The sequence below is a fragment of the Rhinopithecus roxellana genome, chromosome 5, assembly GCF_007565055.1.
Source record: "Rhinopithecus roxellana isolate Shanxi Qingling chromosome 5, ASM756505v1, whole genome shotgun sequence".
Lineage (NCBI taxonomy): Eukaryota > Metazoa > Chordata > Mammalia > Primates > Cercopithecidae > Rhinopithecus > Rhinopithecus roxellana.
In genome coordinates, this window is record NC_044553.1 from 161,503,200 (window position 1) to 161,516,264 (window position 13,065).

The 13,065-nt window shown below is 42.0% G+C and overlaps 1 protein-coding gene and 1 non-coding gene across 6 annotated transcripts in view; both read left to right on the forward strand.

The window, feature by feature from the left end:
• TRAF3 (TNF receptor associated factor 3) overlaps nt 1–13,065 on the forward strand; it is a 138,573-nt gene that overhangs the window by 80,952 nt on the left and 44,556 nt on the right. The window lies entirely within an intron of this gene.
• Nucleotides 10,776–10,881, forward strand: LOC115897771. The gene has a single exon (XR_004057567.1). It is a non-coding gene; the product is annotated as a U6 spliceosomal RNA (small nuclear RNA).

A 13,065-nucleotide genomic window follows, 5' to 3' on the forward strand; every position in this document is an offset into this window, starting at 1 on the left:
TTTTTTTTTTGAGGCAGAGTCTCGCTCTGTCGCCCAGACTGGAGTGCAGTGGCGCAATCTCGGCCCACTGCAAGCTCCGCCTCCCGGGTTCACGCCATTCTCCTGCCTCAGCCTCCCGAGTAGCTGGGACTACAGGCGCCCACCACCTCGCCCGGCTAGTTTTTGTATTTTTAGTAGAGACGGGGTTTCACCATGTTAGCCAGGATGGTCTCGATCTCCTGACCTCGTGATCCGCCCATCTCGGCCTCCCAAAGTGCTGGGATTACAGGCTTGAGCCACCGCGCCCGGCCAAGAAAACAGATTCTTATTGCACTTGTTCAAAGAACTATATTGCCATAAGTTAATACTCACAAATAGTTTCCAAATTCTGGAGAAAGCAGGTAGAGAAAAACAAATATGCTCCAAGTTTTGTTCACAGGAATATATTTTACTCAGTTGTCAAAAGCTGTAAGTAGCTCAAAAGTTTTCTTGGCTCTGAAAAACAAAAATGATCAGCAACGTTTTAAGCAAAAAGTCAAAAATTACTTCAGTCTTTTGTTCAGTCCATGCAGTTAACTCCTGTTCCACTTGATATTCATAATCGTTTCAGCTCTCCATGAGAGTCCTGAAAGAACCTCTATTCTTTTTTTTTTTTTTTGAGACAGAGTCTTGCTGTGTCGCCCAGGCTAGCATGCAATGGCGTGATCTTGGCTCACTACAACCTCTGCCTCCCAAGTTTAAGCAATTCTCCTGCCTCAGCCTCCTGAGTAGCTGGGATTACAGGTGCGTGCCACCATGCCTGGCTAATTTTTGTATTTTTCAGCAGAGATGGGGTTTCACCACATTGGTCACGCTGGTCTCAAACTCCCAACCTCAGGTGATCCACCCACCTGGGCCTCCCAAAGTGCTGGGATTACAGGCATGAGCCACGGCACCCAGCCTAAGAACCTCTATTCTAATGTCACAATCTCCAAAGTTATTAGAAACCTGCATCCAAGGGCACCTGCTGAAGTCCTATAGCTGACTATAAACTACCTTTTGAAGAGGATCAACACAGCAGTTGTCTGTGGATGACAAAAAGTCGTAAGGCAACCACTATTAAAGGCACAATTGACTAGGAATTTTGATTACTTTTGTGGCATATGATTTTACATAATAATTACAATTATTAATAACATACACTAAGTCATATCGGATTTCTAGGAGTTTTCCATTACTTTGGAACACATACCAATAACATATTTTTATAAATACAGATCAAAGAAAGCCAAACACCATTTCATATTTGACAGTGCTTCCTGTATGATTTTTATACCAAATAAGCCAAATTTCACCATTGCATTAGTGTACTATTAATGTTAAACCCAATTCTTAATAAAACATTATAGACAAATCTACCCAATTTTAATGTTAGACCAGAAGGTAAGATTCTTATATACCTTTTACAATCCTTTACAAATTTTTGTCAAAGAGTGGATCAGTGCTCTAAGAAAACCCTGTTGTGCTTTTATTCCAGTGTTCAATTTACAGAACTAAATCATTGCACTTTAACTTCAGCCAGTATGTTCACACACAGAATTTCTTTTACAAGATTAATTTTTCACAAAATTTCCACAACTTTTGCAAACCTTCAGCTTTATCCTAACTTAAAACAATCCCTTAACCCTGTAATCTAGGCCAAAAAAAAAAAAAAAAAAAAAAGAATCCACATTCACATGTCTTCTTATCTTTTACCAAAACACATTTCACTTTCCCTACACACCTTGCATGTAAAACTGTTTTTCCAGTAGTCTCAAGTACATGTTATACTATTAACTCTTAACGGTGTTTATTTTTGGTGAAAAACTTGGTATGCAGTTTTAATTCTGTACTAGGTATGGAGCCTAAGACACCAGGCAGAAGTGCAGATAAGGTCTGACTCTTTCTAGCATAGCTAGGAGGCATGGCTAACCCTACATGTCCCCAGGCCTTACCTAGAATCTATGGGTCTAGGTAAGTTGAACAATTTTCAAAAGTCAAAGAGGCAGTTTATAAACTTAAAGCATTTAGCAAACCTAAAATTTGACCTACCTGATTTAGACCAAATGTCTTTATTTTACCAATAATCTTAAAAATTTTCTTTACTTCCCACAGCTTAAGTCACATTAATTAAAAGGCATTACACTTTTTACTTTTCTGACAAAATAATATTTTTTAAGCACTTATTTTTAAGCCAGTTAATCAAAGCCTTTTATATCACACACACAACACATATAAATACACAGACAGAAGAAAATGTAGTAGTTGTAAGGTTTTTCATTTGCCAGTTTCTTAATTGAATTGGTGGCTTTATGGTGGAACCCTGGAGGAACAGGGTGAGGAAAGCATGCAGTTTCTATGGCCTAATAAGCAAGCACAATTGGAGGGCAAGACAGAGCCCCAAAACTTGAGGATCCTATTTTTATATTGGATCCTGGATCCCCAATAGAGAAACGCTACAGAACAGGACAGTGCAATGATTTTACCACATATTTCGTTGCCAAGAGCCCATCAGCCCTTTCTGTGATCAGCCCATCCCCCACGGGAGTCTTATCTCTCAGTGGGGAAGGGTGAGGACATCTCCATACCTTCCAGGTGGTCAAGAGCATGCTTTTGATCCAGACACACAAAGATCCGTGTATCCCCACCATGCCATTTAGCTCTCCCCAAAAGTATTAAATGTATTTCCTACCTAGTTATTACACATCGAAGCTGTCTGATAATGTGAAGTGATTTCTGATACCCCTAAAGTAAAAACAGATAACGCCGTGCAAAGCAGAACGGAGCCTTAGCTTTTGGGACAATCTATCCACGTTTAATAATCCTTGGGGTTCCATGAGGAAAAGAGAGGTTTTCCCAAAACAGGGTGTGTGGTGCTTTCTCTGTTTCTCCTAAGAAAGTCCCAGGCTGTTAGAGCTTGAATATCCACTTTTAATTAAGTGGCTTTTAACCATAGCACTCTTTTAAAAGTCCTTTTAAATCTCTTATTACCCAGCTTTAGCCACTCCAAACCGCCAATATTCCTGGCTTTTGAACTTTGCCAAACGTAACTGCCCAGGTGCTCAGAGAAAGGAAAATTTAAGACAGTTCGTGAAGGGGAGGAGAATCAACAAATGGCAAAGGTCACCCAAATACCAACCAGAAGGTGTTCATTTTCTAGGCTAAAAGTTGAACCTGAACTCAGGCCACCACTGTGAGAAGACAAAGCCTTAACTGCTGAGCTACAGCATTGGGCAGTTTCCATGGGTCTTCCCAGGAGCCCAGAGCAGTAAATTTTGGCTTGCAAAGGCTTTTAACTGCTCAAGATAATTTGTAGAGCTAACTACTACCCCAAAATCCCTGTTCCCTGGCAGGCAGAGACAGAGGAAGTACTGCCACATGATTACAAGATTAAGCTGTCAAGGACATTCCTCAACATGTGGTCTTTGGGCAAGATGGTGGCCCTGAATAACAGAAAAGATAGGAAAGGGAAAGGAAAGAAAGGGAGAAAAGCATTACCTGCAGCAGAGTGGGGAATGCGAGAAGCTCAGGGGGACCAGAGAAAGACCCACCCATTGCAGCTGACACTCAGAAGTTCAGGTAGCTGCTCGTTGGGAGCGTGGGGATCTTTCCCAGCATTCCCGTCAGCTTTAGTTTCCCCTTTTGGGGAGGAAAAAGCTCCCCATGTCCCATAATCTTCGACATGTCTAATTCTGTCACCCACAGCTGTCAGCAAAGAGTACAAGGCAGATTAATCCAAAGAGAATAGCAGTTAACAACCCATAGTGCCAAACCGGTTCTTAGTCGAGAGGGACTCCACCGAGAGGGGCCTCCAACCTCCTACATTTTATTAAGGACTAACCTTCCTAAGTTGGGCCTCAAACCCAAGTTCAGTCAAGTGTACTTGCCTTTTATTAAGAGGCGCCTTTATCCCTCTCTTAGGAGAGACTCTAACTCCCCTAATTTGGGCCTAACCCAGTCCCATCCTTTACCCAGGTAAATGCATCCCGCCTACCCAAAGTTGGCCAATCAGTGCTGCAGTCTATTTCCTTTGGGTTGGGAGTCTCCTCAGTATCATCCCTTTGGGGCTTGCCAGGAAGATATTACCGGAAAGGGGTCCCAATCCAGACCCCAAGAGAGGTTTATTGAATCTCATGCAAGAAAGAATTCAGGGTGAGTCTATAAAGTGAAAGCAAGTTTATTATAGAAGTAAAGAAGTGGCCGGGCGCGGTGGCTCACGCCTGTAATCCCAGCACTTTGGGAGGCCGAGACGGGCGGATCACGAGGTCAGGAGATTGAGACCATCCTGGCTAACATGGTGAAACCCCGTCTCTACTAAAAATACAAAAAACTAGCCGGGCGACGTGGCGGGCGCCTGTAGTCCCAGCTACTCGGGAGGCTGAGGCAGGAGAATGGCGTGAACCCGGGAGGCGGAGCTTGCAGTGAGCTGAGATCCGGCCACTGCACTCCAGCCTGGGCGGCAGAGCGAGACTCCGTCTCAAAAAGAAAAAAAAAAAAAAAAAAAAAAAAAGTAAAAGAGTGGCTACTCCATAGGCAGAGCAGCCAATTTGTATTTTCTTAATGATACTGATATTGAACATCTTTGTATGTGCTTGTTGGATATTTCTGTATCTTCCTTGGAGAAACGTTTATACAGATCCTTTGCTCATTTTAAAAGTGGGTTGTCTTTCGTGGTTGAGTTGTAAGAGTGCTTTATATGTATTCTGGATGCTAGACCCTTATTAGATATGTGATTTGCAAGTGTTTCCTCCCATTCTGTTAATTGTCTTTTCACTTTATTGATTACCTCCTTTGGTGCATGAAAGTTTTTCATTTTGGTGAAGTTCAGTTTACCTAGTTTTTTATTTTGTTGCTTATACTTTTGTTGTTGTATCTAATAATCCATTGCCAAATTCAAGGTCATTAAAGATTTACCTCCTCTGTTTTCTTCTAAGAGTTTTATAGTTTTAGCTATTATATTTTGGTTGTTGATCCATTTTGAGTTAGTTTATGTATGTGGAGTGAGGTAGAGATCCAAGTTTGTTTTGCAAGTGTTATTCCAGCTGCTCTAGAACCATTTATTAAACTATTCTTTTCCTACTGAATGGTCTCATTTGGCACACCTGTCAAAAGTCACTTGAGGCCTGGTGCAGTAGCTCATGCCTGTAATTTCAACACTTTGGGAGGTCAAGTTGGGCAGATCACTTGAGGTTAGGAGTTCAAGACCAGCCTGGCCTACATGGCAAAACCCCATCTCTACTAAAAAATACAAAAATAGCCAGGTGTGGTGGCACACACCTGTAATCCCAGCTACTCGGGATGCTGAGACATGAGAATCGCTTGAACCTGGGAGGCAGAGGTTGCAATGAGCTGAAATTGCACCACTGCACTCCAGCCTGGGCAACAGAGCCAGACTGTCTCAAAAAAAAAAAAAAAAAAGTCACTTGGTTATATATATATATATGTGTGTGTGTGTGTGTGTGTTTACTTTTGTACTTTCGATTTTATTCCGTTGGTCTATATATGTCTGTTCTTCTGCCAGTGCCATATAGTTTTGATTACTAAAGCTTTGCAGTAAGTTTTAAAAGAGGGAAGGATGAGTCTTAAAACATTGGTCTTCTTCAATATTGTTTTGGCTATTTGAGGTCTCTTGCAGTTCCTTATGAATTTGAGGATCAGATTTTTATTTTTATTTTTTCTGTTGTAGAAATAGTGTCTCACTATATTGCCCATGCTGGTCTTGAACTCCTGGCCTCAAGTGATCCTCCTGCCTCGGCATCCCAAACTGCTAGGATTATAAGCGTAAGCTACGGTTCCTGGCCTCAGTTTTTTTATTTCTGCAAAAAAGGGCCGTTGGAAATTTGATAGGGGTTGCATTGAATCTGTGAATCACTTTGAGTAGTATCTTAGGGTTCCCCAGAAAAACAGAGCCAATTGTGCATGTGTGTGTGTGTGTGTGTCTTAGTCTTAGAGATTTATTAAAAGGAATTAACTCACACAACTACGGAGGTAGGCATATCCCAAGATCTGCAGGAGGAGTTGGCAAGCTAGAGACCCAAGAGAGCAGATGGTTTACTTCTAGCCCTAGCCCAAGACTGAAGGCCTGAGAACTGGTGAAGCTAGTGGTGTAGTTCCTGTCTGAAAGCTTGCAGGCCAAAGACCCAGGAAGAGCCATTGTTTCAGTTTGAGTCCAAAGGCAGGAAAAAAGCTGATGTCTCAGCTCGAAGATAGGCAGGAAGAACCTGCCTTGCTGCAGGGAGAGGGTCAGCCTTTTTGTTTTACTCAAGCCTTGAACTAATTAGATGAGAGCCACTCGTATTGGGGATGGCAGTCTGCTTTACTCAGTCTACCAGTTTAAATGTTAATACCATCTATAACATCCTCACAGAAACACACCTAGAATAATGTTTTACCATTATTTTAATACCATAAAATAATGGTGTAAACATTATAAATTATTGGTAATACCATAGTTAGTATTTACCAAAATATTAGGTTTTCTAATCCATTTACATGGGATGTCTTGCCATTTATTTTTATCTTAATTTATTTCATCAGTGTTTGGAGTTTTTATTGAAAAATTCTTTTGCCTCCTTGGTTAAATTTATTTCTGAGTAGTTTATTATTTTGGATGCTATTGTAAATATAATTGCATTCTTAATTCCTTTTTTTTTTTGCTTATTTATTGCTGGTGTATAGAAACACAGATGATGTTTGTGTGTTGATCTTGTACCCTGCAACTCTGATGGATAATGTTGTCTGTGAATAGATTTACTCTTTCTTTCCCAATTTGGATGGTTTTTATTTCTTTTTTCTGCCTAATTGCTCTGGCTGGAACTTCCAGGACAGTATTGATTCATAGTGATGAAAATAGGTATCTTTGTCTTACCCTATTCTTAGGAGGAAAGCTTTCAGTTTTTCACCAGTGTATGTGGGTTTTTCACAGATACCCTTTATCATGCTTAGTAACTTCCTTTCTGTTCCTAGTATTCTGAGTGTTTTTATCATGAAAGGTTGTTGGATTTTGTGAAATACTTTTTCTACATTAATCAAACTAATTGTGTGGGTTTTTTCCCCCCTTGTCCTATTAGTATTATTACACGGATTGGTTTTTGTGTGTGGAACCAACCTTGCATTCCTGGGATGAATCTCACTTGGAGTTTTCGAATATATTTTTTTGGGATCTCATTCATTTTTGAAAGATAGTTTTACTGGATATAGAATTCTTGGTTGAAAAATAGCCAGACATGATGGCACTGGCCTGTAGTCCCAGCTCCCAGAGAGACTGAGGCAGGTGGATTGCTCGAGCCCAGGAGTTGGAGGCTGCAGTGAGCTATGATTGCACCAGTGCGCTCTGCGTGACAGAGTAAGATCCCTTCTCCAAAAAAAAAAAAAAAAGAATTCTTGGTTGACAGATTTTTTTCTCTGAGCCCTTTAATTTGTCACCTTTTGGCCTCCATGGCTTTAAATGATGAGAAATCAGTTGTTAATCTTACTGAGAAATCCTTGTACTTGAAGAGTCACTTCTCTCTTGCTGCTTACTACAGTTTGACTACAGTGTGTCTGGGTGTGGCTTTTTGAATTGAATTTATCCTATTTGGAGTTTGTCGAGCTTCCTGGTTATGCATTATGCAGATTAATGTTTCTCATTAATTACAGGACTTTTCTACCATTATTTCTTCAAACTTTTTTTTGTTTCTTTTTCTCTCTGTCTTTCTGAGACGCTATAATGTGTATGTTGGTACAATTGATGATGTCCCACAAGTCTCTGAGGCTGTTTATTTTCTTCATTATTTTTTCTTCTGTTCCTAACACCACTGTATAATCTCAATTGTCCTATCTTTAAGTTCTCTGATTCTTACTGCTTTCTGTTTATTTATGCTGTTGAGCCCCTGTGGTGAATTTTTCATTTCAGTTTTTGTGCTTTTCAACTGCAGAATTTCTGTTTGGTTCTTTTTTTAAAATATTTTTTTCTTTATCAATATTCTGTATTCATCGAGACATTGTTCTGATGGATCTTTTAGATTTTTGAACATGGTTTTCTTTAGTTCTTTGAACATATTTAAAATAGCATATTTAAAGTCTTCATCCATAAGTCTAATGTCTAGGCTTCCTCTTGAACAATTTCTGTTACTTACTTTTTTTCTGCATGTAAACCGAACTTTCCTGTTTCTTTGCATGCTTTGTAATATTTTGTTGAAAACTGGAAGTTTTGAATTTATACTGTGATAACTTTGGAAATGAGATTCTTCCTTCTCCCCCAGGGTTTGTTGGCTGCTTGTTACAGTCATTGTTTGTATAGTTACTTTTCTGAGCTAATTTTGTACAGTATATATTCTTTATCGTGTGTGGCCACTGAGTTCTCTGTTCCATTAATATAGTGGTCAGCTTATGATTAGACAGAGATTTAAGCACCTAGAACAAAAAATATCTCCCAGTCTTTTGAAATGAGGTCTGTGTGTATGTTGGAGCACAGCTTCAACACTCAGCCAGGCATTTGACGGTGACCCCTTAGCATTCACTGCCGGCTTGCACAGAACCTGAAGGTCAGCCAGAGTGGAAGCCTAGGGCCTTTTCAGGTCTTTCCTGAACATGTACACAGCCCTGGGCATTTGTGGAACCTTCTAGATTTCCAAGAATGTATCAGAGCTTTTCAAACCCTTATTTTCCAAAACATCTTACTCCTCAGCTTTTCTTCCCAAGTTTTTGGTTAAATCTATTGTTTGCCTCAACTGTTATCCAGTGGTTCAAGCAGCAGCAAATAATTGTCTGTAAATATTTCCAGGAACCTTTTTCCCTGTTTCCCTAGTAGATGCCTCAGCACTGGGAGGTTAAGTCAAACCCTTTGAGCCAATCTTCCAGGGAGTCAATAGACAGGTCAAAACAAACAACTGCGGTTCTTTGCAGATGAGGCCCATTCCAGTGCTCCCTCTTGGACCGGTGCATGCACCAGAGTGGCAGCCTGTTGTCTTCTAGGCCACTGCTGCAGCCAGGATGGGACCAGAGAAGGTTAAAATGCTGTGGAACTCACTGTTCTTGCTGAGATTCAGCTGGTTTTTCTTGATTAAGCGTTCTTCTGATTGCTGCAAGTTTTTAGTTAGTTTCTAAAGTTTTAAAATAGTAGATTCTGGCAGTTTTTGCCAGTTTTTAAAATGCGTATATTGAAGGATAGACTTTGAGTTCCTTACTCAGCCGTTTTTGTGGACATGACTTACTAGTCATAATGTAAATTTAAGATTTTAGGACATAATCTAAATTTTTTTTTTTTGAGACGGAGTCTCGCTGTGTCGCCCAGGCTGGAGTGCAGTGGCCGGATCTCAGCTCACTGCAAGCTCCGCCCCCCGGGTTTACGCCATTCTCCTGCCTCAGCCTCCCAAGTAGCTGGGACTATAGGCGCCCGCCACCTCGCCCGGCTAGTTTTTTGTATTTTTTAGTAGAGACGGGGTTTCACCGTATTAGCCAGGATGGTCTCGATCTCCTGACCTCGTGATCTTGGCCTCCCAAAGTGCTGGGATTACAGGCTTGAGCCACCGCTCCCGGCCCATAATCTAAATTTTTAAATTATGATCAGTTTCGAGTTTGCCAAATTTATGTACACCTTACTCGATTACACAAGAGATTTAAGATGGCTTACAAGGATAAATAGCGTAAGAGATGCAATAAATTATTGTTGTCAGTATTTGTTGGGTTAAGGGCATGTTAGTAAAAACTGCCCTCCCTGCTGTTGAGAACTTGATCCTAGAGACAGAAATGTTTCCTTGGCAGCCTTGAGGTTCTTCCCCCCTCTCTGTTACGTCAGTGGTGGGGAACCTGGGGCAGATTTGCCTCGGTGGCTTCTCCTGCATTACCGCGTTGGGCTGAGGGAGATACGCCAGGTTAGTGCCCAGCAGTAGGGGTGGTTGTTACTGTCTGCCTCTGAGTTGATTGTGAGAAATGTGTCTCCATTATTGGTTTTCCTAAATCCAAAACTCTCCTTTGCTCAGGACAGTATAGGTATGTGTTTATATCTAAGACATCGTCTCTATTGTCCTAGTTGCTTCAGGAGGTGATCGGGGGTTCTCACACTTCAGATCAGAAGTGACTGCTCTTGGTGGCTGTTGATCACTGGGAGAGTCAAGGGTCATCAGTAAACCTGAGACTTGTCCATCCACTGGTTCTGGTGCCTGTTGAGGTGTCTGTCCCCTGCTTTCCCAGGAACCAGTTCGGTCCTGTGGCCACCTCATTGATACAGAAGGTCACAGGGCTGCCAGCTGGACTCTGCTCAGGGTTTGTGTCATTTATTTCTTCAGCTTTTGTTGAGAAAGCATGTTTTCCTTGAGCAATGTCTGTCAATTTGACATAGTGGCTCATTTACTAGTCTGATTTGAGAACACCTCCTTTTGACATTGCTTCTGTTTTTATATATTGGATTGTCCCTTTTTCATCAGCATCACTCACAAGTTAATCTGAATTTTTTTTTCTTTTTTGAGATGGAGTCTCACTCTGTCGCCCAGGCTGGAGTACAGTGGCACAATCTCGGGTCACTGAAACCTCCGCCTTCCAGGTTTAAGCAGTTCTCCTGCCTCAGCTTCCCGAGTAGCTGGGACTACAGGCATGTGCCACCATGCCCAACTGATTTTTGTATTTTAGTAGAGACAGGATTTCACCATGTTGGCCAGGCTAGTCTCGAACTCCTGACCTCAAGTGATCCACCCGCCTCAGCCTCCCAAAGTGCTGGGATTACAGGCATGAGTCACTGCGTCCGGCCTAATAAAATTAAGATTTCTCTTCATTAAAAGACACCATAAAGTTAAAGTCAAGCTCACTTTGGCAGCACATATACTAAAATTGGAACAATACAGAGAAGATGAGCATGGCCCCTGCACAAGGATGACACGCAAATTCGTGAAGCAGTTCCATATTTTTAAAACACATACACATGTATGTTTATTGCAGCACTGTTTACAATAGCAAAGACTTGGAACCAACCCAAATGCCCATCAATGATAGACTGGATAAAGAAAATGTAGCACATGTACACCATGGAATGCTATGCAGCCATAAAAAAGAATGAGTTCATGACCTTTGCAGGGACATGGATGAAGCTGGAAACCATCATTCTTAGCAAACTAACAGAGGAACAGAAAACCAAACACCACATGTTCTCACTCATAAGTTGAAGTTGAACAATGAGAACACATGGACACAGGGAGGGGAACATCACACACTGGGGCCTGTCGGAAGGTGGGGATGGCATTAGTAGAAATACCTAATGCAGATGATGGGTTGATGGGTGCAGCAAACCACTATGGCACATGTATACCTATGTAACAAACCTGCACGTTCTGCACATGTATCCCAGAACTTATAATAATTAAAAAAGAAAAAAAAGTCAAGCCATAAATTGGGAAAAGACATCTGTAATACATAAAACTAACAAAGGATTAGCTGTTAACATATTAAATAGATGGGGAGTCTCTCCAAATCAATATTACAAGAGACAATAACCCAATTAAAAAAATGACACCACCAGGCACGGTGGTTCATGCCTGTAATCCCAGCGCTTTGGGAGGCTGAGGTAGAAGGATCACTTGAGGCCAGGAGCTTGAGAGCAGGCAAGACCCCCAGCTCCTGAAAAAAATTAAAAAATTAGCTGGGCATGGTGGCATGTGCCTATAATCCTAGCTACTCTGGAGGCTGAGGTGGGAGGATTGCTTGAGCCCAGAGGTTCGAGGCTGCAGTGAGCCATGATGGCACCACTGTACTCCAGCCTGGGCAACAGAACGAGACTCCATCTCTTGAAAACACACACACACACACACACACACACACAGAAAACAATGACAAGGAGATACAATTTGGCATTTCACAGGAGAGAAAACAAGTGGCCTCTCGGCATGTTAAGATGCCAAACCTTTCTAATCAGGATAAGGCGCAAAAAGACCATTGTCCTTGATTGGTAGAAATTAAGATGACTGATAACTGTAAGTGTTGGTGAGAGTGTGGTTTCATAGAAATTCTCATGGTGCTGGTGGAAGTATTTGTTGTTACCTCTGCTTTGGGGAGCAGTTTGGCACTCATTTACAAAATTGGTCTTTCATACAACCTACACACCAGCAACTCCTCTCTGCTCTCTAGATGCAGAGTCCAGAGCGAGGACTGGCAAACTCTTTCTGTTAGGGGCAAGAGAGTAAATATCCTAGGCGTTGTGGACCACATACACTCTTAGTCTTTGTTTTTATAACACTTAAAAAATCTGAAAAGCATTCTTAGTTCAAAGACCTTACAAAAATAGGCTGCTGGCTAGATTTGAATCGCAGACTGTAGTTTGCCAATTCGTGATTCTCTGATCTAGGGGATGCATCCTGGGTAAACTTAGTCACATGCAGTCTTAGTGGCAGGAGGCCCAGGGAAAAGCGCAGAGCAGTATGGGGGAGTTGAGAGAGGGGGTGGGAAGGTAGCCTCCTGGAGAAGGTCGGGAGCTGGCCTGCATGTGTCTGGGTAGGCTCCGCCGTGGCCTGGCTGGGCGGGCCTAGGGGAACCTAGAGCCTCTGAGGCACGATGGGCCAGTGTGGAGAGCACAGTGGCAGGGGCTGGGGGCTGCAGGTCGAGGCTGGTCAACCCTTTTACCTGGCAGGCAAGGCTAGCACCAGGTGCCCTTGCTGCTTAGCTTGGAAAGATTAGTGAGCATCATGATGAACCAGCAAGTTTGTAAGCAAATGACATCTATAATACATATACTTTAACATTAATGTTTTGAAAACTTTGTTTTCACAAATAAGTAATTTCCCACACTGTGCCACAGTAATGTTCTATGAAGCTAACACACTTGGGTTACTAACCAGCTCATCAGTCTCTGAAGTTCTCTGCTGCCGGCATTCATTCCTATTTGCTCCTAGCTGTGAAGTCAGGTTGGAGTCTGTCAGCTCATGTGCCTGTCCGCTTCATGCAGACAGCAAGAACGGAGCTTGGAAGGAGGGGCTCCGCCCGCCCAGGACTACCAGCAACTACCTCCCCAGGATGCCCAGGACCTCAGGAGGGGAAGGAATTTGGCTCTTATTTTTCTAACTAGCAAAAATAGATGAATTGGGTACAGGAACGCAGTGTGTT